We start from the raw sequence: 27,449 nt of genomic DNA on the forward strand, positions 1-27,449 counted from the left end.
AAGTATAAATAGAAATTAGGCAAAGTTGGAAATTGTCAGGTATAAATATGCTCTTTAAATAAAATTAAATATTTCTGCAAAACCATTGTCATCAATTATATGAAGTTGCAATCTGTTAAGAGTGTTATTCTAGCATATTCGTTATAAAATGTCACCAATATTGGACAATTGATATCAACTCTTGACGTTGATGATGACTCTCGATGTCATATACTTTTTGTGATTGCAAAAATCGACTCCGCCAGTAATGTCATTCATTGGAAGCCTCATTAGACAGGCTTCTTCAAATCATCAACGCTATAAAAATTGGCTTGAAACAAGATTGTATCTAAGTATAATTGTTTTACAGACTTAGCAAAATAAGATATTAAAATGGCTTTAGAAATGAATGTCAATATATAATAATATAGAATATTTACGAATTTACGTTATATTTACGTAAAACAGTTTTACATTAAGTGTAAGTAAATCTAGTTCTGATTTCAAAATATGAAAAGTGGCTTTTCGGAAAATATTTATGTATAATTATACAAAGTAATCAATAGCCGAAGGGCATATACTGCATATATATGTATTTAAGACCAACATATGTACAAATATTTAAGTAACCGCATTAAGGTAAACATTTTATACAGGTTTTGGTCTGTTTTCAATGTTAATTTTTTCATCAGATTATAAATAATTTAAATTTTATACGAGAAAACAATTTAACCTATCACTGAAATAAGAGAGAGCAAAAAATTTGGAATTAATTAAGATAAATACTTTCTAACACTGTAAGCAATTTATGAATTATCACTATTGGTGCAAGCTTTGGAAAATTAGAAAACTAAATCTTTATTATACAAGTTTTAGGAAAAAAGTTTGGCTAGTATAATAAGTAATGCAACATACAATAATATTGAAAATGTAGTTCCTCTAATTCTTCTAATCGCTAGGATGAGTAAATGTGCATATGTTTAATGTTTTCGAAGAATGAACCCTCAAAAACGTTAAAAACATAATTAATTCTGGAAGATTTAATACTATTATAAAATATTGTTGTATTGACTAGTAGGATAGGCTTTCTCTATTCCTAGAATGTCCATAGTTAAATAATACAAGCCAGATTATTAATAATGACGAGGCAGTTCCACTCTCAATGTGGGCATAAAGTGGGTAGATGAAAATAATATCCCATTACTTGACAGTTTTTATAATGAACTAGAAAATTACCAATCAAATAAAAATTACAAGTTACTTTAAAGTACTGTAAGGTTTGTTAAATATTAATTCTTATCTGCCTATTTTCTTGTATATTAAAAAATGGAAATTCAACATATCTATTTAAAGAAGACCAAGTCATTTGATAAATATATATTATCAATAGCTATAATCTTAACAAGAAATATTTTTTTTTTAATTAAAATTCCAAGAATAAAAGACAAAGAAAACAAATTAGTAAGCTCGTCGTGACAGTGTAACTGGGAAAAAACGATTAGAACAAAAGAAAATAGATTTAAAATTATTTTCAGTGATCAGGATATTGTACTACTAATTTTACAGAAAGTCACAACGAATTAGAGACATGAACTCATAGAATGATAAACTACTTGAACAAAATAATGAATGAAGATGACAAAGAAGAATAGAGAGGTAAATACTCAATACTAGCGTTGGGAACTATGGACTGAAAATAGTAATTTCTATTTTCAGTCAAATGTATACTAACAATATACAAATGAATAATTTCCACTAGTATAAGCGAGTTGAAGATGTACATATTCCTTCACAAACTAACTTTAAAAAAATACCTAGTCATAGAAAAAAAACTAATCCATGACATAATTAAAAATCATCGCCCAATAACTGCTGGGGCTTTTTTAAATAAAGTAAATGCTTTATTTGTCATTGAAGGGAAATATTTTTTGACAAAAATCGAAAGAGTAATCCAAATATTATCCATTATTGCCATAAAAATAGTCAAAAGTGTTTTACTATTTATAATTCACAATTTTAATCTTTTTGCCCTATTACATTAACAATCTTGAAAATATCGTTCCAAAATGTTGCTTTATCAATATACAATATATTGTTATTTACCAGTAAACTACCAAAAAATCATAAAACTATATATATTACATATAAATCTATATAAGCATAAATTGATTACATTTTTATTAAGGTCGCGGCTAGGACGACAGAGCTAGAACGTTAAAAATCAGTCGAATGAAACTAGTAGAACCAAAAATAGTAACTAAAAGTACACGACTGAAACAGTCGATAGTAAGCTGTAACAAAATAAGTCGGACCGAAAATAGCGACTGAAAACAGTCGATTGAAACAGTCACTGGTAAAAATAGTAAAATCAGTCGAACCAAAAATAGCAACTGAAACAATCGATAGTAAAAAGTGGTCAATTACTAAACAGTCGATAGTCATTTTCAATTGATAGTTCTCAACGCTACTCAGTACCAAAACAAGCGATTAATAAAATAAGAAAATAAACAAGCCCAATGCAATAACTTAAGGAAGAAATAGCCTAAACGTCTATCATGGACTTGAATGGACTATAGAGATAGTAACAGTATAGAAGATATGATAAGAATGTAGGGAAAAACCCGAGAAAAATACTGACTTGGTTCCATAATATAAATAAAGGCGATAGAACCTTATCGTAACAAGATTAATCAATGAAATAATAACATACCGTAGAATAGCAGGTACATCAACAAAGATGTTGTATTGTATAACATAGATGTTGATAATTATTTTGTGTATGCATCCACAGAAGTACAAAGAAAGCTTGTAAGGAAAGATGGAATGTATGTAGGAGTTAAATAAGGAAGAAAGTCAGAGAGAAGAAGGTTGTTCTACAATAATAATTTAGATAAATATACAGAGAGATAAATGTAGCTCCAGTCTAACATAATACCTGATACATATAAATGATTTGATTTAGCATGAATTACATTTCCCCGAAATCTCAAAACCTCAAAATTAATTCATATTCTTAATAATTTTATATGAATATTAATTTTATATTAATCATTATTTTATATTATTATTTAATTAATTTATAATAAATGTATATTAACGTATTGCTTGCCAATTTCTTTATATAGGGTGTCCAAACCTTTTTTATTATAATTTTTAATAAAGTCATAAATTATATAAAATAAAGTTATGTGTGCAAAAGCACATTGGGTGCCCTCAATTTATTGAATATGTTCATAACTATTTTGCATAAACACAACTCAACTTTGTTTATGCAATGTAGAATTATCTTCTTCAATATACAGGTGGTCGTGAGCTTATTGGCATAGACCTTCAATTTTAAATAATCCTATAGAAAACGATGTTAAATTACCTAATGTCGTTCAATAATTGAATCGATTCAACATTATCACCAATATCATCTAATTTAGGCCAAAAGAATCTATTATCATATTACCACATTGAGTACTAGTATTGGTATTATTAGTTACTGTTTGATCAACCTCATTTTTGAAGAAGTAAGGTCCATCGATGCCACGAATCACATGTGGGTTGTGTGGAAATCAAATGCAACAATTTGAACAATTAATGAAGGCATTAAATCGCATAGAATCATGCTGTTATCTATAAAAATCGATTATCCAATTGTTGCTGTTCAATAACTCATTCAATGAGCTCTTGTTGTCTCTCAAAGTTGATATATTACTAATGTTGGTTCATGGCGATTAAATGTAGCTTTTAGCTTTCATCAAAATTCTTACGCAGTTCCTCGATATTAACATTTAACTTTTAACATAGCAATAGATGCAATTATGCAAAAAGTATTTAAACATGAGATGGAGTTCAATGTGATGTTATAAACTTTTTATTGATCTGATACCTGCTGATGATGGGACTATTATCTTTGGTGATACATATGTTGAAGCTTGGATTATTTTTCATAGTATATTTATCATTGTACTACTATCGTTGATAATTAATGAAGCGAAGACTAAAGTATTAAACAGCAGATGGAAAGTCAGCTGTTTTAAAGCTCAAGGGAGAGTTTGCCAACAGCAAAAACATTATTCCGCTTTCCTTGACTTATACTGTGTAACTTATGGCACTTTCCTTGATAATTTAGGTAGTTACCCAAATTGTCAATGTAGTTATGTTAAATGACTAATTACATCAAAATAGGGAGAATAGACATGAAAAATATAATTTTATTTACAAATCACTAACGATACATCTGTTTGAACTTATATTATTTATTAACAGATTTTAAAACATTTTCTTCTTCCCAGTGAAGTTAATTGAACATTTTCGCTGTGGAATGAATCTGTAAGGTCTTTCTGAAAGTTATAGACTTAAAAGCAATCCAACCTTTTTTTTTTTGAGGATCTGTCATGACCGTAGTGAATTGTGGATATCATACGCTATCTGATGTTTGAATTTACAAATTGTTTCATTAATCCCAACTTTATGTGCAGCGGTGGTAAAAATATATCATGTGAAGGTATTTTCTTTATGCTCAAAAGTATTTCTTGGAGGACGGCTTTTTCACCAACTTTAAGCCCCATTGGCGATTTGCTATGCCGTACACACAAAAAACCAAAGGATTTTAAATCTCCGCACACCTGCAAACCTGCATTCCTTCATATTTCATATTTATTTTCGAAGGACCAATTCCAAGTTCTTATAGGCATCTTTGGAGTGCACGGAATGACATATAAGAATGGAAACATAAAAACCGCTGTTGTGAAGCAGAACTTCTTTAAGGCTTCATTTTGATCTATGAGAAGACATTGTTGTGCTGTATCTTATTGGATATTAGTAATTTTTTTCAATATTATTTTCGTTTTGAGTAACGATGCACATATTTGATATATCGATATATTTTCTGAAAAAATATCGATATTTTCGGCCGATAAATCGATATATCGATATTTTCTTAGCCGATATTTATCGATATTTTTTCAGAATATATTAAATATGATTTTAAATAAACATTTAAAATCGGTACTTGTTTTATTTTAAATATTTATCAAAAATATCGTTACTCTTTAACAGATTTAAAAAAATATATATTTTTTAAGCTAATCTTTCACTATTTTTATTTTTTCTTAAGAATATCGATATATTTTTTTTCTAAAATATCGATATGTTTTATACTTATATAGCAAAAAAATATCAAATAATACCAATCAATCAAATCAATATCAAATATCAAAAGATACTAAACAGCTTTATTGTTCTAGACCTGTTTTATTAATTTATTAAGAAATTCACTGTGGTTTTCGTTAATGATAATTCGAATTATGGAGCTGTCAGTGCGTCACATATTCTGTGTGCGTGCACAGTCTCGTTACTTCCATCTTCGAGCGCTACCACATATTATATCGGTATTGTTTAATCGAAATCACTAACTTGATTGATGACCGACTGTCTTTCGGAAAAAAATACGGTGTTGTGTTTGCTTAATCGATTTCGTTAACGATTTTCTCGGCGAGATGTTGCGCTTTAAGCGGCGGTATCCTCTTTATTTTTGTTTTGTTTTCCGACGGTCCGTGGATACTCGAAGCGATATGTGTGTTTGTGTGGATGTGTACAAGAATTTTTAACAGCGGCCTCGATACACTTGCGTACTCATCCGATCTGCCTGTTAGAATTCGGTGGAGATTGTTTACAATTGGGTGGCCTTGTTTTTTAATTTTCGATCTAGAGATTCGCACTTACACTGTTAAAAATACGGTTCCGCCTTCGATTCCTGGTAAGAGACTCATGGGGTTGTTCGTTCGGCACTTCTTACTGGACTTTTTAATTATTAATCTCCTAGAACGTCAACAATCTGCCCGTGGGCAATAATTATTATTATGTGATTTTTGTTATATAATATAACTATCCTGACATGTAGTATAGATCACTGCAGTAAGTGATTTACTGTACAACTTATAATCTAAATCTTACTCTAGATACTATTCTAACTTCATCTAGCTAAGCTTATTCTAGAGATCTATTCACTCTATGTATCTATTAAGGGGTTCGTATGGTAGTTTGCGTTTGAGCCTACACACTTCACTGTCATCGCACACATTTAACTGTTTGGCGAGTACATTGGGATACACTAATAGTCTTTCAGAGTACTTCGCACTAACACTCCGAATCACACTCGTTGTGGGTTCTATGGGGATATCCCGCTGAATCACTTTGTTGGACACGTAATATGGGGCATGGACAATGACTCGCAACACTCGGGGATATCTATGTTAGATTTGCTAATAGTACCCCACAGTTCAATACCATAGGTCCAAATGGGCTTGTTATCTAATGACAATTTAAATTATGCCCTATCAGCCAGTACATTTGCTTTAGTTTAAACCCAAGCTGTTTGCGTTTTGTAACTATATGTTTTTTCCATGTCAAACGTCGATCGAAATGCATTTCCAGATATTTAACGTTGTTTGCTTGCGGAAGTTCAATTACTGGACTTGAAACCGACTTTATTAGAGTTATAAATATGATTCCGCCTTTTTAAAGGTATTTCGAGATTGCATGTATTTTGGTCAGCAATATCTATTGATGAAAATGCGAAGTATAGGTGTAAACAACATGTAATTATTCAGTATTTACTAGTATTGGGGACTATCGACTGAAATCGACTGTCGACTGTTTAGTAATTGACTACTTTTTACTATCGACTGTTTCAGTCGCTATTTTTGGTTCGACTGATTTAACTACTTTTTACTAGTGATTATTTTTAGTCGCTATTTTTCGTTGGACTGGTTTTGTTACTATTTACTATCGACTGTTTCAATCGTGTACTTTCAGTTACTATTTTTTGTTCTACTAGTTTCATTTGACTAATTTTTAACGTTCTGACTCCTAGCCGCGACCTTAACAAATATGTAACCAATTTATGCTTATATAGATTTATATCTAATACATATTTTATGATTTTTTTGGTAGTTTGCTTATAACTAACAATATATTGTATATTAATATAGCAGCATTTTGGAACGATATTTTTCAAGATTGTTAATGTAATAGAGTAAAAAGAGTATAATTGTGAATAATAAATACTAAAATACTTTTGACTGTTTTTATGGCAATAATGGGTAATATTTCGATTACTCTCTCGATTTTCATTAAACAATATATAGTATATTATTTGAAAATAGCAATTAACAATTTATTAAAATACGATAAAATATTTGGGGGGTATTATTCGATTTCATAGAAAAATTCCTATCCTTTGTACAGATCCACAGAATATTCAAATATAAAAGTAATTCTACTTCGTTTAAAATGTAATTATTAATTGCATGTTAATAGTATTCAATAATTTTTTTTTCATTTCTTTTTTAAAGTTAGTACGTGAAGGAATATATACATCTCCGACTTTTCTTTTGCTTTTTAAGCACTAACTATGTATCTAAGACTTCGTAGAAATATTGTAGACAACTGCTTCTATGGTGTAATGATTAAAGAGTTTAGCTCCCAAACGGGGGTCGGGGGTTCGATTCCCGGCGGGGACAATAACAGTTTGTTGTTGTTTAATTAGAACGTTTGTCAAATCACCTAGGCTAGGTAGCGGACCCCGGGGCCTGAAGCGCCCCTTATTTTCAATCATTCTCTTTATTCCTATTTTTCCTCATACGGGCTGCACTTATACTTGGTCTACCCATTGTAATATTAAATAAAATAACTGCGTAATTTATTGAGTAAATATCTAACACTAAAAGGAGGAAAATAAAATATTCTTAACAAAAAAAAATTCACCAACCCAAACATTACAAAAATAATAATATTATAACATACATATAAAAAAAATTAAATTGCCAACAAGACAAATTAAAATTAACTGTGTGGGTTCGGCACCGAGTTCAAAGTAATAAGTTAGTAGTAGTTAAAATAATATTGTAAATAGATAAATAGTAGGTAGGTATTAAGCTTAATTGTGTATACATAGAATATAAAATACGTGCTAATGCGTGATAGGTTATATAAGGTTTTTGATTATTTTTATTTAGTTATTACAAGGATTATTATGTACATATTTCATTTTAAAATGCTTTTTTTGTTTTAAAAATCTAGGTTTGATTATTTTTTACTTTTTAGTGACTTTCTTATTTATTTTTTAAAGTTAAATTTTTTTTTAAATATTTTATTTCCATCTATGATTGGTTTAAAGGTTTTTAACAGGCGTTTCTATATAGCAATAATATAACTTCAAAGGCTAAATATATTCGAATGTTTTTCTGAATTTGTAACTTATGTCTGACTCATATTATTACAGTTATTACATGTCCTATCCTAATCTAAGATCTTGAAACAGCTTGTTATATATTTTTTCTATATCCTAACAATAGCCTCTCTAATTTCAATTCAATTATTATATGACATGTAGCAAACCGAAGACTTATCACTGGATTAATTATATTCGAACAAAAAACATGTCTAACATTGATTGCCTATTACAATTATGTAAATATGTCTTAGTAATTAATATTAACAGCTTTGAGTTGTCTTTGTCTTATCTTTGTTGATGTTTTTTCACAAGACAGTTTGTGGTTGTGTCAAATTAATGCTGCGGTATGATACAACAGAAACATCTCAACATATACAATTGTTATTATTTTTTAATCGATTTTGTTACCAAAGTACAAAATACAGCTGATTACACGGATTCAAAAGAATAACAGTGTTTGTGTTTGGGTTTAGGATTAAATCCTTTATTTCTTTTTACAGACTAAATATATTTACTAATTTATTCTAATGGAATATTTCTTATCAACTAATTTAAACTAATAATTGTTATTGTATTAGATGCTTGCATGTATTTTGATCAGCGTTATCTATTGGTGAAATATTAGTGTAAACAACTATTAGACAACCTAACATAGCTATTAAAAGGTTTTGACTTGATTTTTAACTTGTTTGGCTTGTTAAAAGGTTTTTGAGTTGGTTTATATTGTATATAGCCAGAAATGGGAAAAATACATTATTTGTTTTAATTAATTGTATTGTAGTGTAGCACAGATAATTGTAATTTATAATATTATTTTTTTAATTATTTAATTAATACTTTGTTACTAGTTGTTTCCGTCTAACCTACAATTTGGCTTTATGATAACTTAAATCTAGGTATATAACTAGGAGGACCCATCGGCCCTATCTCAGTCTCTGGTGAAATAATGTTTATACATGTGACTGGTGTATTTTTTATCATATGCACCACTCACTACACAGCACTACACAAGATCAGATGGTTTGATACGTTTGAGTTTTTGTCCTGTTCTGGTGGTATCCAAAAGCTGCAATATTTCAATATTCTCATGAGAATGGAGTCTCTCCTCATGCCCCCTTGTAATTCTCTTGATTTCTGACTGTAAGTATCTAAAGGTCTCGATGTAGGTAATCAGTCCTATAGTATTTTGGTGCGCCCACAATACCTTTCAGGACATTGTTGTGAAAATTTTGTATTTTATTTATGCTACTCTTTGCAGAACATCCCTATAATTGAACTCCGTATGTTCATATAGGTTTCAGTATTTGATCATATAATAGCAATTTCTTATGTAGTGATAATTACGACTTATTAAGATTAGGACTCATTAATTATTATTTTCCAAGCTTGTGTCCTATTATTTATATTGTCACTTGCTTGTTGTAATTTTCGTGAGGCTTCTTCACTATTGTCTCCTACAGCTATAACTTATGGTATATCACTTAACTTGTGGTATATCACAAGTGTAGAGTAGATAAAGCATTGGTCCCAGTAAATTTCATTGTGTTACACCTGCTGTGCTTATTTTATTGTACAGTAAGCTTCTTCTTGTTTGACTCTAAACATTCTGGTTTTAATGTATGATTTTAATAGTTCAGTGTGTTGTTTTGGTAGCATTTTCCTACCTCATGGTAAACCTTATCGAAGGCTTGTGCTACATCTAAAAATATAGCTGAGCATACTTTTTTACTTCCGTAGGCTTAATAAACCCAAACTGTTGTGTTGGTATTGGTTTTTTTCTCTATGATAAGTTGTATATTTAATATATAAATTACAAAATACAACATTCATATAACTTTATTTGGACTACAAAATACAATTTCCAAAATACAGTTACGTGTTAGGTCATGTAAATAGAATAGAGGTAATCCATCTAGCTTATAAATCAGTAAGGGAAAAATTTGCTTCCATGAACACAAGTTTTTTAAATGTACTATCAGGCAAACAACCTCCTCTTGGGAATGAACCTGCTAAAACAAACAATCTTTCTACAGGATTTGAACAACTTGTATACTTACATTGCAGGAACACATTTTTGGATTGCGATAGCATTCAAGAGTGGTAAGCTTTTTGCTTTTATATAATGGGAGGTTGACTAAATTTAGTTTCACTAAGTTTTCTTTGCTTCTCATCTCTTATCATGCTTTGTGACAACCAACGAATTTTGTAACTCGTGTGATATCATGACGCCAATATGGCTCCATTTATTCCAGGTGGTAGTTTAAAATGATATCAAATCTGATTTTTAAACTCTCGTTTAATTGTGGCGCATAACTGCAATCCGGCAGGCGACCTAATCTGGTTCTTACAGACTCTAAAGTAGACAGAGGCTTGCTATAGCCACAGTTGTCCTGAATCTAATCTAAAGGTGTAGCAATTGGTTTCAGTACTTCGATACATTTCTGCAAATATTCTAGTTGCCCTACTTATCAAAGAAGTAATTTAATTTTGACTTAAATCCCGTAATCTGTGCTGTAAAATTATAAAGAAAGTTTCATTTTGTGGGACAAGGATATAATAACTGATGTCCCAGACAGTCTTTTATTACTTCAACTTATTTATATATAGACAGATTGATAAATGTACTTATGTATATAAAGTATTTGAATTGCTATTTTCAAAATATCTCATCGTCAGGTAATTGAAGTATCAATAACAAATTACATTTTTATAGCCGCAAATATATTTCACTTACACATTTTAATTTCAAGTGATTTAAATATTGCCCACCCTGTTATTAGGTGGTATATAAATTGAAGTCATGGAAATAAATATATGGAAAAAGGGAATAACGAGAACAACAGATTCTTGAAGAAGGATTTGTTTCAACTAGTGGGAGGAATAAATACTTCTGAGATATATAGGACTACTTGTCATGTGAATACTGCATGGCAGTATACAATCACTAAAAACTTCTACCCAGACCTTGTCTTGATTGAAAATGGTACTCGATGATGAAGAAATTGAAAGAACGAGTAGTGAAAAATTGTAGTCTTTTTTACATCTTGTGCAAATAATTGAGAAAATAATGTTTTATGTTAAATGTTTTGTTCAAACTCAGTATATTTTAACGTGTATTAATTGCTACTTTATAATCCTCTCTATCATGTTATGAGATATAACACATCAATTTGTTACTAAACTCTACAATCTTTAAACTCCATGAGTGTTATTCTTGGACAAAATAATCGCATCCACCACAACACTCGTTTCCGAGCACAGCGAGGACGATTTCGGTACAATACCGATCCGACAAAGAAACTGTTGGACAAAGATACGAGTGACGCTTCGCGGAATTTACGTTTCCACAAAACTCATAATATTTACGCCACCTTTCACCTCCGAGCGGTTATACAATGTTTACAAAATAACCATTTTTTACCCGATCGGCATTAAATCATAGCGCAAGATAAAAGTAAATCGATAAATTGATTTTGAGCATCAGCCGCCGGCTATTGGCCATTAAAAAAATGTTAAAATTAATCGTTAGGAATAATGGTGATATTAAATTTCAATAAACAATTAGCTGGAATTCTGTTTGAATTAATTAGGTTGTTTATCTTTATTACGTATATAATATGTATATTAAATAGTATACAAGTATAGGCTGGTCATATATGGATACAATTTTAATATCTATACAGATATAATAACATTCAATGTTCAATAAATGAATTCAGTAATTTAATCAATTAACAAACCTATAAGTTTTCTACCATTATTTTTTTTTATAACATCTTTATTAGGTACGCTTGGTACAATCTTAATTATAAATTAATTTATTACTACTTTTCATTTGTACTTGGATTAATTCACAAGCAAGACGAGTGCGAGAAAATACATCAATATGTATTCCTCAATTCTTATAGCTATAGTTTACACTAAAGATATACAGTTTATATAAGTTCCTATGGTTTGGTTCGCTTCAGTCTCCTAACATCCTTCGCGCTGTCCAGCAGTTGTATTGCTTCCACGTTAGTATGATTTAGTAATCTTCTTTCGTGTGTCAAGGGAAATCTTGGATAACTTCGAAAATCCATTTGATTTCCAGGTCATTGTGCAGTTCTTCGTTAGTTACGTAGCGATAAGCATTGGTAATCAATCGAAGAACATTGTGTTGAAAAAGTTGGATGACTAGTTGATTGAAATTTTTAGTGCAAAGCCATATTTGCACCCCATAGGTCCAAATTGGCTTTAATTTATATTATTTAATTGGCCCAATTATAAATTGTCTTATAAATCAAGCTCTTTGATTTTAGATCAAGTTGGGAGTACTTCCTACTAACCAGTATAGTTGTTTTATTTTGGTTCTAATGTGTTTTGCTTTTTGTCTAACGTGATGTTTCCAATTTAATCTACCATTAAGATGGATTCCGAGGTATTTAGCTGATTCTGCTTGAGGAATCGAGCATCCATTGAGTGATATAATTAAGTTTTTATTATTTTGCCGCAATGCAAAATTAACGTGGACAGATTTGGAGTTCTTAAGTTGAATTTTCCAATATTTCGTCCATTTGTAGATATTGTTAACTGCCACTTGTACATTTTCTACTGCCCTAGGCAGAGATATGTCGTTTCCCATAATAATTGCGTCGTCAGCAAAGGTTCCTAGTAGTGTTTCTTTTGTTGTTGGAATATCAGCAGTGTGAAGCAGATATAGGAGAGGTCCTAAGACGCTACCTTGTGAAACCCCAGCCGAAATAGTTTTAAATATCGAGAACGCCATTTCGTGCGATACTCTAAATTTTCTTCCGAAAAGATATGACTCCAGCAATTGACAATAGTTACGCGGTTACAATTTGCTCATCTTACAGATTAATCCCAAATGCCAAACCCTATCAAAAGCTTGTGAGACATCCAGGAATATTGCAGGGTAGTATTTATTTTCCTCAAACGCTTTTACAATAGCCGCAGTTATTCTGTGCACTGAATCGATTGTTGAATGGTGATTTCGAAAACCAAACTGAAAATCTTTTTAATATTACAAAATTTTTAACACGTTTAAATAATAGTTTCTCAAATAGCTTTGATATTGCAGGTAGTAGCGAAATAGGCCTGTAAGATTCGACTTGTTCTGCAGGTTTGTCAGGTTTTTTGAGCATAATTATTTGTGCCACCTTAAAGCATTCCGGGACATGCTTCAGCCTTAAACAGGCATTAAATATATATGTCAACCATTAATTGGTAAAACAATAGAAAAAATCGTTCTAGATATAGAATAGAATGAAGGAACACCTAAACAATAGATTTCCATCTGGACAGCACGCGAAGCTCAAGAACTGCGTCCACAGAATGAAACTATCTCATTAATAAAAAAACAGAATAACAAACTATTCAGAAGATGGACAGTCTCTTATACGCCGACATACTATAGGACTGATTGCTCAATACCGAGACCGACTGTCACTCAGGAAATGCAAAGTATTACGAGAAGACCGGCTCCATTCTCATGTCAATATCGAAATAATATAATACAGCTCTTGGATAACACCAGAATAAGACACAGACTCAAAAGAATCAAACTATTTGATCTTGTGTAGTGCAGTGAGGTGCATTTAATTGAAAAAGAACAATGTTAATACATAAAGATTATCACACCAGACTAGGATAGGGCCGATAGGTCGTTCTAGATATATATCTACATTTAAGTTATTCTAAAGACAAATTGTAGGTAGTCGGTAACTACTAGGAACAATGTAATAAATAAATGAAAAAAAAACACAATGTTATTGGCAGATGTAACAGGTCAATTGAAAATTCCCCGGCCCACCATAGTAAAACCCATTTTTTTGGTAAAACTAGTTTGTTTTTATTCAACATAATTCCCTTCAAGGGTGATTTTTTCGATACCATTTTTGCAGTACGATTTGTCCTTTGCCTCAAAATAGGTGTCAGTTTCGGCGATCACCTCTTCATTCGACGAAACTTTCTGACCAGCGAGCATTCTTTTGAGATCTGAGAACAGGAAATAGTCGCTGGGCCAGATCTGGAGAATACAGCGGACGAGGGAGCAATTCGAAGACCAATTCATGGATTTTTGCCATCGTTTTCACTGACTTATGACACGGTGCATTATGCTGGTGAAGCAGGACTTTCTTTTTCTTCAAATGCGGCCACTCTTCGGCGATTTCGTACTTCAAACGGTCCAATAACGCTATGTAATAATCACTGTTGATGGTCCTTCCTTTTTCAAGGTAGTAAATCAAAATTATTCCATGTACATCCGAAAATACAGACGATATAACCTTGCCAGCCGACTGTTGCATTTTCCCACGCTTTGGACCGGGTTCATCGTTTGCAGTTCACTCGAATGACTGTCGATTGGACTTCGGAATGAAACGATGGAGCCATGTTTGATCCATTGTCACATATCGACGCAAAAAGGCGGGTTTATTACCCTTGATCATCATCAAACGCTGCTCTGAATCATCAACTCGTCACTTTGCACAGAATTTTCTTATACCCAAATATTCGTGACTGATATGATGTACACGTTCAGTTCATATCTTTAGAGTGTCTGCTATTTCATTCAATTTCAATATACGGTCATTCAATTTTGTGGATTTTTTTTATGTTTTCGCTAGTATCAATCTCTTTTGGGCGTCCACTACATTCACCGTCTTCGGTACTCTATTCATAACGTCTAACTTAGCTTACCAATCCTTAATGTTTGATTTTCTTGTGGCAGCGCCCGGAAACTCCGCATCAAGCCAAGTTTTTGCTTCAATTGTATTGTTTCCCTTCAAAAAGAAATATTCTATCAACACGTGAAATTCCTTTTTATCCATTTTTTCCACAATAACAAAAGTTGCTACACTCAAAATGCTATAACTCATAAACTAATGATCCGACAGTTGTCAAATTTTTACACACATCTTTTGAGGATTAGGGCTAACTAAAAAACATATGGATTTAAATCTAGTACCCCCCCCCCTATGTGTCAGGCAGGAAACTTTTTAATTGACCTGTTATACTCGTGCGGTATGAGGCTTTTTCGAAATAATTGGTTCTCTTAGTAGCACTATAAACAACCGTATTGAATTCTCTTGTTCCCTAGTCCAAAAAAATACCTACCTTATAGTACGAGAAGTGTCATCGATCATGTTCGAAACCTGGAAAATTACGTCGGAATCGACCAATCAGCACCGGGTCACCGGATCCCCACTTAAAATAAACCCACAGCACAAAAATTTTCGTCTTGTTGAAAATGTAATTGATAAGAAGAGCCGACCCGCCAGATGTTTAGTAGCTTGACCCCCGGCCTTCGCGTATCTCGGCCCGCACTAATTGCTACTCGCGAGCATTGTATCTAACGTTCACTTACGAGGTTTTATTGAATAGTACGCCAGCCTCCGTTCGTTAAACACCCGATTAACAGCTAATAACGACATTGTTTTTATTATTTACCGCTTGGTGCTTGTTATTCGTCCGTCATCTTTATTGATCCAGATTATTGTCGATACGATTATTTAAATAACACGTATTGTTTAAACAACAGTAAAACTATTTTTACGTAACGTATTTGGTTCTATATATAGTTTTAGCTGGAAAATCCCCGCTTTGATTGATAAAAACAAATCTTTATTGAAGAAATAAAGACAATCTCGTTTAAAATACGTCTAGTTCAACGCTTCTAAAGTACTTGGTAGAACGGTGAATCTATTGATTCATTTGAGTCATTTTATTCCTGGAGCTATGAATAATTTAATAACAATTCAGATCTGGCGAGTCTCTGGTTAATTCCGACTGATAATGTATGCAGCTGTCATCGCAATCAATAATTCATGTATTTTCTTTCGGTCTAGCCAATAATACTGTATCAACAACAATGTGTAATATGGGTTATTGACGTTTAGTAACTTAGTAAAGTACCGTAACCTCATAGTGAGTAATCTTCATCAACATTTTTTCGAATACTTCAATTCACCCGAGTCCTTATACATTTGTCATCTATCATCTATCTGGTCAGTGTATTTATGTCAGTACTGTCGCCGCGTTGAGTTGTACACTGGTAAGTGATTGGTGACGATAACCTTGTAGCGACCTTGAGGCATGTCGAATTTTACATCGTGGAATAACGGTCTACAAAATACCCAGAAATATAATCCCAGATGTTGAACACGGGCGGGGTGCCAGCAGCGCCAACTAGAACCCGATAACGAATAGCTGGCAACCTCGAGACGTTTATCTGGGATGTTATTGAAGGGTATTTCCAATAATTCAGTACTCGACTATCGTTTGGTTTAGACGTGCCACCATCGACTGCCCAAGCCTCGTCAAGAGGTAACACCGCTGCCATCCGTTTAATCTATTTTATATTTTCCTCATTTTTATATTACTTCAATAAATAACGATCACATAATGTAAAAACCACTGTTTCATTATGCTTTACCTCCATTCACCGAGCCATATAATTTACCCTAAAACCTTATACACCGCCACACAGTTGTCATTAGACCTTCATATCAGAAATATTCAGTAGTACATATTAGTTAATGTTTCATAATGATATGGTTGGTTATCTGACGGCTAGTTATGGTAGTCAGTATTTCAACTATTTTCATCCAATGATTCATTTTGAAAAAACTGACATTCATGTATTTGTCTATATATATATATATATATATATATATATATATATATATATATATATATATATATATGTATATATATATATATATATATATATATATATATATATATATATATATACATACATATATACATATATATATATATATATATATATATATATATATATATATATATATATTTATTTTTAGTTCTTATAGTTTAATAAAGATCATAAAGATCTTTTCATTATTATGTAGTCCATCGTTGTTGATTTCAACCATTTTACTAACTTTAATTATTTTAATTATTTATACGCGCCTATTAATTTTTTTATAACATCTTTATTAGATACACTAAGTACAATCTTAATTATAAATTAATTTATTACTAGTTTTCATTTGTACTTGGATTAATTCACAAGCAAGATGAGTGCGAGATAAATTAATTAACATGTATTCGTCAAGAATAAAATTATAATAACTTATAGCTATAGTTTGCACTAAAGGTATACACTTTTGTCATTAGAACTTCATATCAGAAATATTCAGTAGTAGATATTAGTTAATGTTTCATTATGATATGGTTGGTTATCTGACGGCTAGTTATCGTAGTAGGTATTTCAACTATTTTCATCCAATGATGCATTTTGAAAGAATTGGCATTCATGTATTTGTTTATATATATTTGTTTTTAGCTCTCATAGTTTAATGAAGATCTTTTCATCATTATCTAGCCCATCGTCGTTGATTTCAAACATTTAACTAACGTTATATATAATGTTTTTTAGTTATTTATACGCGCCTATTCATTTTTTTATAACATCTTTACAAGATACGCTTAGTACAATCTTAATTTACAATTTATTACTACTTGTCCTATGTACTTGGATTAATTCACAAGCAAGACGAGTGCGAGAAAATATATCAATATGTATTCCTCAATTATAAAATTATAACAACTTATAGCAGTAGTTTACACCAAAGGTATAGACTTTATATAAATTCGTATAGTTTTGTTCGCTTCAATCTCCTGACGTTCTGCGCGCTGTCCAGCAGTTGTATTGCTTTCACGTTAGTAATAATAATTTAGTAATCTTCTTTCGTGTTTCAAGGCGAAATCTTGGATAACTTCCATTTGCAAGCAAATCCATTTGATTTCCAGGTCATCGTGCAGTTCTTCGTTGGTTACGTAGCGATAAGCATTGGTAATCAATCGAAGAACCTTGTTTTGACAGCGTTGTATGACTAGTTGATTTGAATTTTTAATGCAACCCAATATTTGCACCCGATAGGTCCAAATTGGCTTTATAATTGTATTATAGATCAACCTTTTTGATTTTAGATCAAGTTGAAAGTATCTTACTAAAGAAGTAAACTTTTTATATATTAATAGCGCACCACCAGAATCATCATCAATTATTCCGGAACTACACACTAGATGTCAGTTACATTCTGACCAATTTCTAAACTATAGAGAAGAATTGGAAACAATTGTGTTATTTAACTTTTTCCACAGACACTATATTAAAGAAGCGAAAGTTCCTGCAGCTTAACCGATTCGAGTCATTACTGATTGGTCAAGAAGTTTCTAATGCCATACAGGATGTTGCGTTTTATATTCTTTTAGTATAATCGTATCTAATACTATATTGAGTTTTGTAATTTTCGAAGTACGTATTCAGGATCTAAAGCTAATCTAAGTAAAGGTTAGTGTATATACTCGAAAATTATACTTCAATATAGATCTTGCCCAGCTGAGCCTTCTTTAATTGGTGTTTTACAAATAGTACCTCCATTCGTACGTAGATAATTGATTTATATCAATGCAGTGCTTGAATAGTATTACCTTTTCCTACTAGGCATTATCTCTGTTTTCATCTATATTTTGTAGCGAATATGTTCTCTGATGAATATGTAACAAAGTTTTGATTGTTATATTATTTTGTGATATAATATCGAAAATTACACATATGTATATCACATACTTCATATATTTTTAAACTAACTTGTATTATACAATTTGTTTTTGTATATTCACATTTTTATGACATTTCTTCAAATATCATAGAAAATACTTCGATATTCTTACGATGGAAAAAATATTTATCGAACAGTAAACTTATTTTTAGCGTCAAAACAGTTTAATATTACAAATCTCGATAACTTTTTTAGTCAAATGTCAATTTGATAGATGTCTAAAAGATAATAACGACCTAAACATATAATATGCATTATTCTTTCATTGCATATCAAACTAATAACTTATAATAAACAAATGAAATCAATGGTATTCCAATCAAACTAAAATTAATTTCAGTCATCTAACATTTAAATCTGTGTAGTAATTATAAATCACTATATAGGTATTTTTCACAATATAAGAAACAAAACTGGGGGATGTCTTGGGGTTATTTAATATAAGAATTATTAGGTATACAAATAAGTTTTTTGCATCCAATAAAAAAAGACAAGGTATTAATTCTTTATTATGTATTAGTGTTAGGTTCATTTGATCTTAAAAATCATTTGCGGATAATTATTATTTTATTTCTACGGTCTATAAGAATAATTAACTTGCAGACGACTGTTTTTAGATCATTGTAGAGCGAGGAATCTTCGATGTGTCGATTGTTTATGATTTAGCAACATAATGACATTCAGTGCATTTTGTAAAATCTAAGCAATTGATAAGAAAGAAAAATGTGGTCGTTCCTTAGACTACCTCAAAATACCACGAATTTTTTACGCGAACTTGATAACTTGTCTTAATAATGAGGAATAATGGACGCAGCTAATGATGGACAAATACAATGCACCAAATTCTCTGAGTGAAATTTGTGAAGAGTTGTGTATCTTATATGTACTACTGGGTTACAGAGTCCATAATTTAGCCATAAATATACAAAACACACGGTATGAATATGCAAAAGTTTTTTAATGCCATTGTTCAAAAAATGCTGTGTTATATGAAAATGATGCTAGGTCTTAGATTTCATTTGTACTATTGATTATTGATTGCTCAAAAAGATTATTTCGGATAATATGAAGAATTTTAAGCCGTAATTTGTTGTATTTTCTTATCAGAAGACTAAACTTATTAAATAACGTTGCATTATTCTTCTTATTAAATATGCCAATACTTTTTTAAATAACTATAAATACACACACACGATATGACAACCCGGGATGACGATGATTTCGTTAATTTTAACCATATTTCTTTACATACATGTTCATTATCATTTTTCTAGTGAACGCGACGTTATCGCCATTTAAATGAGTCACAAACATAAAACAATTATTCGACAATGTTTCGCAGCAGCACGTCGATATTTTATTATTTTTAACACGAAACATTCGCCAATTATCTTAATCGAAATAATAAACCGTATTTCTTGATTTATCACCGAATCACGGCTAAACCCAAACTAACTACTATTCAGGGATTAGTACCGAGACGGAATTAATGGAATGAAAATAAAACGGTAGGTAAAAATAAATCAACAACAATAACAACAACAAAATCCTACTACTCACCGATAATCAAAGGATTGAATTCCTATCGTTTGTTGTCGGTCACGGCGGGATATCGACGGTACGACTTCGTAGCGTTCGGTACCAAACTGTCTAGCCAATTTTACGCCTATGATGATGGTCAAACGGTTTTTAATGTTTTTGATTTTTGGCAGATGGGATCCGAACTATTCCGCCTTAATTGAACAGATTTGGTTATATAATAGATTTCAATTAATGTGTTGATGGTTGGATATACAGGGTCTTACTAATTATTTAGTTTAACGGTTATTATTTTTCTATTGTTAAAATAGCATTGGCGAATCCAAAATTTGTTTCTACAATAACTAATTACTTATATACGAAGAGCTATTATAGTGCATCCAAAATAAAAGTGAACGCACGTCATCAAAACGTGACGTCACCACATCGCAATGTTGCCACATCTTTGGCTTTGGCATATAACAATATTCTAATGTAAATAAAATAGTGAACAAAAACGATGTTATGAAATATAATTTATTTTAACATTAGAATATATCATAATGCGAAGGGAGTAATCTACAGCTAATTATAATGCCAAGAGTTTTAGGGCCGTTTTTATGCAGTGGTAACCTCCGGAGGCCTAATCCACCTAATTAACTATTTTATATCCAAGTAGTGTATTTTATTTTTGCTGGAGTTCATATTACCTTTTTATGTTCAGTTCTTGTTTCCTTCGTTGTTGTGTTTCGATCTCAGGTATTTATCACGAATATATCTATCCTTATTTTCTTCAGTTACTATATTTCTTCCATGTATTCTGACTTACTATCCTTTCTCTCCTCATATATTGGAACCAAATGCTCATTTATTATTTTAAACAATTATACACATATCTACGCACACAAATCTTATATGCAACATTATTTTATACAATTATATATATATATATATATATATATATATATATATATATATATTGCTGGAGTTCATATTACCTTTTCATGTTCAGTTCTTGTTTCCTTCGTTGTTGTGTTTCCATCTCAGGTATTTATCACGAATATATCTATCCTTATTTTCTCCTGTGACTATATTTCCTCCATGTGTTCTGATTTAACCCCTGCGTCTGTGAAAAATTTAGTATCCATTCTCTCCTCATACATATGAACCAAATGCTCACTTATTATTGAACTGATATATATGAACAATTATACACATATCTACGCACACAAATCTTAGATGTAACATGATTTTATACAATTATTGTATATTAATTATATATACACATTCCGTTGTTTCCGCTCTTATGAATTTGACTCGGACTTGCCAGCATTGGGATATAGTCATCATCAGTAAACTTTCATACAGTTACTGTCACGTAATGTATTTTATTTTTGCTGGAGTACACATTATCTTTTTATGATCAGTTCTTGTCTCCTTCATTGTTGTGTTTCCATCTCACGTATTTATCCCGAATATATATATCGTTACTATATTATCTCAATGTGTTCTGATTCTCTCCTCATATATTCGAACCAAATGCTCATTTATTATTTTAAACAATTATACACAAATCTTATATGCAACATTATTTTATAAAATTATATATATATATATATATATATATATATATACATTTCGTGGTTTCCACTCTTATGACTTTGTCTCGGACTTGCCAACATTGGGATATAAGGCCTCATCAGTAAACTTTCATACAGTCACTGTCACTTTCACCATCAGAATGACTATGACTGTTGAAATCAATTTCTAATCTATCGAACACTTGTTCACAATTCCACCACTTGTCAATTCATTCTTCTGATGCCTGATGGAGTCTATATAAACCAAGAGTTATTGCAGGCAATGCTTCTTTCCACAAGCCCAAGGAGTTCTTTATTGCATATTCCTCTTGACCAGTATGTCGATTATAACAATTCTTTGTCACTGTCCATACCAATTCGATAGAATTAAATATGCAATGATAAATCGGGTGGAAGGTGTAATACTCTGACTATATGTTCTGTCATCTGATCTATAGTGTATGTTTTTTCAGGCCTATTTCTAATAAAAAGTAAATTACATAAAACACATTTAATTTAATTTATATTTAATATATATATTTAATTATATTGTCCTTCACATTTTGAGCTATTTTAATCACAGTGCTTATATTAATATTCCTTCGTCTAGCACCTTCATATTTAATAGTAGTAATACATACCTCTTCTAATTATTTATACTATTGCAAATTGCCCCACTAATTACATTTCACCATGTAAGTTCAACTGGTTTGGTTATCTGGAGTCCTTTGAATATTAGGTTTTCCCATGTTTTTTTTATATATTCTCCGAATAACCATTTGTTCTTCTTTATAATCTGTTGTATTTATTAAGAATACCAATTGGAACATGTAGTTTTCCAAAATATCGTATCAACTGAAAACAGGGGTTCAAAATAGGAAATAGGAATTCGATTTGTTATTGGTTGTCCGTGATTTTAAGTATCATACTTAGCGAGACATACCTCTAAGCGCGTCAACATAATTAATTTTGAGTTCAACAAGCGCCATTTGCAAGGCGATAAAGAAAGAAATGTCGAGGAGGACTTTTGAATTAAACAGGAATGGCAAAAAGGAAGAAAAACGCAAAACACATTACAACAAAGACTTGTTATATATGAGGGGCATAAATAGGCATAGTGTACTACATATCGCTGAATCGGACTTATAAAGTAAAATGGTCGCTATGTTAAGAAAGGCTTTGCTAAAATAATCTTGTTACACACCAATCTCCATGTATATCAAAAGGTTAAAACTTATTTTGAAACGCTAAAATGGGGATCATATATATACATCACCGTGCTGTATTCTCCAGATACCGCTTTTTCACGTTATTATATACTGCGGTTAATGGCAGACGCTTACCCTGAGCAGCACTTTCGTTCTTTTGAAGATATCAAAAATCGCCTCCTTGAACCACAATATTCAATATAATCTAATTATAACACATTATTATGAAAAATTTTCTATACTATATTGTTTGATGTGTATCAATATTAATTAATTTTAATATAATTAACTGATAACTGTCTATCAATCATATGTAAATTTTAAATAATACACGAACACACAATACAGCGCCATCTAGTTATGTTTCTGTAAGAGTCCCGGGGACTCAGATGGAGATATCTAGAATCCGCTTTTCTTGATCGATGTTTCTGATACGTTTTTGCGTTTTCTAAGAGGGTGCGCTATTTGCAGGTGGTTAATATTTGTTTTATATAATCTTGGACCTAACCAGAAATTGTTCTAATAATAATTTCTCATATATTTATGATTGGTTGATGTTGGCAATAATAAACTTTTGTCGAAATATTCTACATAATCAGATGAATTAGAGTGGTTGAATAAATTAAATTACAGTTTTCATTTTTTATGATACTATTTATTATTTTATTATTTCTTAGGAATTTGATTATTCATTGTAGAGTGTATAATGAGACATCTAATGGGTGGAACAATAACTATTAAGACTGACTTACTGAATGTTTGTTCCATTATTGATTTTTCAAACAGGCTTTATAATTCTGTGTATGATCATCAGAGGTCGGTAGATAAACTACTTTTTATTATTTCTGGACGTGAATAATTATAATTAGTTAGTACTTTTAAATATGATTATGACAGTTTCACTATAGCGTCATTTACAGTTTTTCTAAGTATTTCCCCTCACTAGTTACGCATTTTGTCCATCTTTTCGGAAGTTTTTTGATGCCGGTATCGAGAAATTCCTTGGGCAACTCGGACAGCCATGTGCCCACGAAGTCCTCTACCTCGTCGATATTGATCGTTTGGTACGCAGTTTATTCTTCACGGATGGAAGCAAAAAGAAGTCATTAGGTCATCAGGGCTGTACGTCGGATGATCCAACAATTCGATGTTTTGAGTACTCCAATAGCCTACTGTTTCAGCCGATGTGTGAGAGCTCGCATTGTCATGATGAAGAACAATTCGGTGTCTCTTGTTTGTTTTCCTTATTTCATCGAAAACTTCTGGCAAACAAATGGTTCTGTGCCAATCAGAATTTACTGTTTTACGATCCTTTAGAGGCGCTCTTACAATATGACCAATTTTTCGGAAGAAAAAGGCCACCATTTTCTTTAAAGTGCTTCGTGCGCGAACAACTTTTGTTGCATTTGGTTCATCTTGGAACACCCACACAGTTGACTGCTGCTTACTTTCGGGCTCATACGAATATATCTATGATTCGTTACCTGTCACGATTTTATAAACGTCTTTCGAATTACCGCGATTCAATTTCTTAAGCATTTCTTTGCACCAGTCAACACAAGCATTTTTTGAGCGTTTGTCAAATTGTGTGGGATCCAACACGAACATAACTTTTGCACAGCTAAATGTTCATGTAAAATCGCATATATGCTGGTGGAACTAATGCTTAGGGATGCCTCAATCTCACAATAGGTGACATGACGATCTTGCTTAACCCTTTCGCACACAGCATCGATGTTTTCTGGCACAATAGTCGATTTTGGACGACCTTCACGAAACTCGTCGGACAGCGAACTACGACCACGATTGAATTCACTAAGGCAGCGATACAAGGTGGTTTGTTTTTGATGGATCCCCATCGCCAAAAGTCAAATTAAGTTGATTGATGCACTCTTGTTGTGATAATCCACATGTAAAAAATCATCGCACGAAAATGTTCACGATTCAGTTTCATTTTTTACCGAGACGAAATTTTCAACCAAATATAAAATAAACAAATAGCGTCCGTGCAACAAAATGTACTGATTACGTATATCGTCAAAAATGTCAAACTTTACGATGGTACCGTCAGACGGACTTACATGACAACATTGTTGCCAATTCCCGAGATATAAATAGTGACAATGGTATACAAACTCGTGTCCCTTATACATCCGAAAGGTCCTCTATGAATATGGTCCTTTATGGTCATCCTGCTCTCTCTATGAACCTATGTCGAAAATCTTTGTACTATTTAGGTGATATGGAGTAAATATCATAGTTAAAATTTTATTCGACTCTTAAGACTGGATAGGCTAAATCAAAATATCAATGAAATTATGGGAAATTAAAAATTTATTCCATCAAAAACCTGAACAGTTGTAGAATACGATGGCAATATATTTTTTAATATATATTGTACCATTTTTCTTAACAAATACTCCAGATACAATGATCAGAGTACATGCAAATATGACAATGCTCGATCGAAAGTAATAATAACGATGAAAATCTACATGGGTTGTTAATACTTTGACCTTATAGCGTGTAATTAATACATTTACAAAAATAACAGTTGTGTGTGTGTTGTTTTGATGTCATTGTCTGATTAATTTTTAAGAACAGTTCGAAGATCAGATATAATTTGGAGACCCTTAAATGCACTCCCATTAAACCATTAATAGTGGACGTATTTTGTCCACATTTATCGATTAATTCGTGTAATATCAATATTTCAATGTAATTGTTCCGAAATATATGCCGATAACAATCGGTTTAAACGAAAGGCCGAAGAAGTAACATTAACCAATCGAGAGAAATGAGCCAACTTTTTGTGGCCGCTTATCTTAATGTTAAAACGAAAGGTACACATAAAATAATCGGTAAAAACTGTAGTGTTTCTCGACAAACAGCAATTAAAGATGCATTTTTAATAGAGATCGAGCAGGTACACAGCCGATAAGCCTTCCCAGTAGCACCTGCTTGGTTACCGGTCACCGACAGCCCCAATACAACTAATTTTTTTTTCGTTTATTCGGCTGCAATGTCGATACGTACGACGTAAAAAAGTTCTACCGGTTGCGATACATTTTGTCGATGAAAATTAGTACATTATGTAAATCAGCAGAGTTCGGATATGGCGCATGCGTATATACAAAAAGATAAAAGTATATATAGTATAGAAATAAGTTTCAGTCAATATTGATTATTTCAGGTTGAAATTATATATAATGTTTACCTTCTCAATATAATACATTTTATTAAAAAAATAATTGAATTAAATAATTAACATGAACTCTAAGCACTATATATATATATATATATATATATATATATATATATATATATATATATATATATATATATATATATATTTATACATGGTGCAAAGAAATGCTTAAGAAATTGTGTCGCGGTCATTCGAAAGACATTTATAAAATCGTAACAGTTAATCATAGATATATTCGTACGAGCCGGAAAGTAAACAGCAATCGACTGTATGGGTGTTCCAAGATGAACCAAATCCTACAAACGTTGTTCACATACGAAGCACTTCAAAGAGAATGGTAGCCTGTTTCTTCGGAAAAACTAGTCGTATCGCAACACTAGTGCCTCTAGAGGATCGTAAAACAGTAAATTCTGATTGGTACACAACCATTTGTTTGCCAGAAGTCTTCGGTGAGATAAGAAAAACAAACAAGGGACGCCGAATTGTTCTTCATCATGACAATGTCAATTCTCACCCATTGGCTCAAACAATAAATTATTTGCGCACTCAAAATATCGAATTGATGGATCATCCGACGTACAGCCCTGATTTGGCATCCAATGACTTCTTTTTGTTTCCATCCGTGAAGAATAAACTGCGTAGTCAACGATTTTCATCACCCGAAGAGGCTATTGAAATGTTAAAAAAAAAACGTTTTGAAGATATCCCATTTGGAATGGAATAAATGCTTTCTGGCCTCCAGCGACTATTTCCTGTTCCCAAATCTCAAAAGAATGCTCACTGGGAAGAAATTTTCATAGAATAAAGAGGTAAGGTTAATAAAGAGGGTCGCTATAATCAGTGTATCACCCTAGAAGGGAATTATGTTGAATAAAAAAACTAATTTTGCTAAAGAATTGTGTTTTACTATGGTAGGCCGGGGGCTTTTCAATTGACCCGTTACATAAGAATAAGACTATTATAGTCAGTCTTTGGATTATTATTAATTATTTATACCATAATTAATATAAAATTAAATTATGTAAATCATGTCGTTAGAGGAGGATTCCGTCGGAAACCTCGATGACAACAACGTCTGGTGCTGCGGAGCTGCCGATCCTCCGGTTTGTCGCCGTCGTCGTCGTCGACCGCTTGCGGACG

General features: G+C 31.7%; 1 long non-coding RNA gene across 1 annotated transcript in view; it reads left to right on the top strand.

Moving 5' to 3' along the window:
• The window catches only part of LOC143203564 (uncharacterized), a 509,963-nt gene that overhangs the window by 365,995 nt on the left and 116,519 nt on the right, over positions 1–27,449 (top strand). The gene's annotated exons all lie outside the window — the stretch shown is intronic.

The sequence above is a fragment of the Rhynchophorus ferrugineus genome, unplaced genomic scaffold, assembly GCF_030347505.1.
Source record: "Rhynchophorus ferrugineus isolate W39M unplaced genomic scaffold, kcgeb_rfMv2 rfM10, whole genome shotgun sequence".
Taxonomy (NCBI): Eukaryota; Metazoa; Arthropoda; class Insecta; order Coleoptera; family Curculionidae; genus Rhynchophorus; species Rhynchophorus ferrugineus.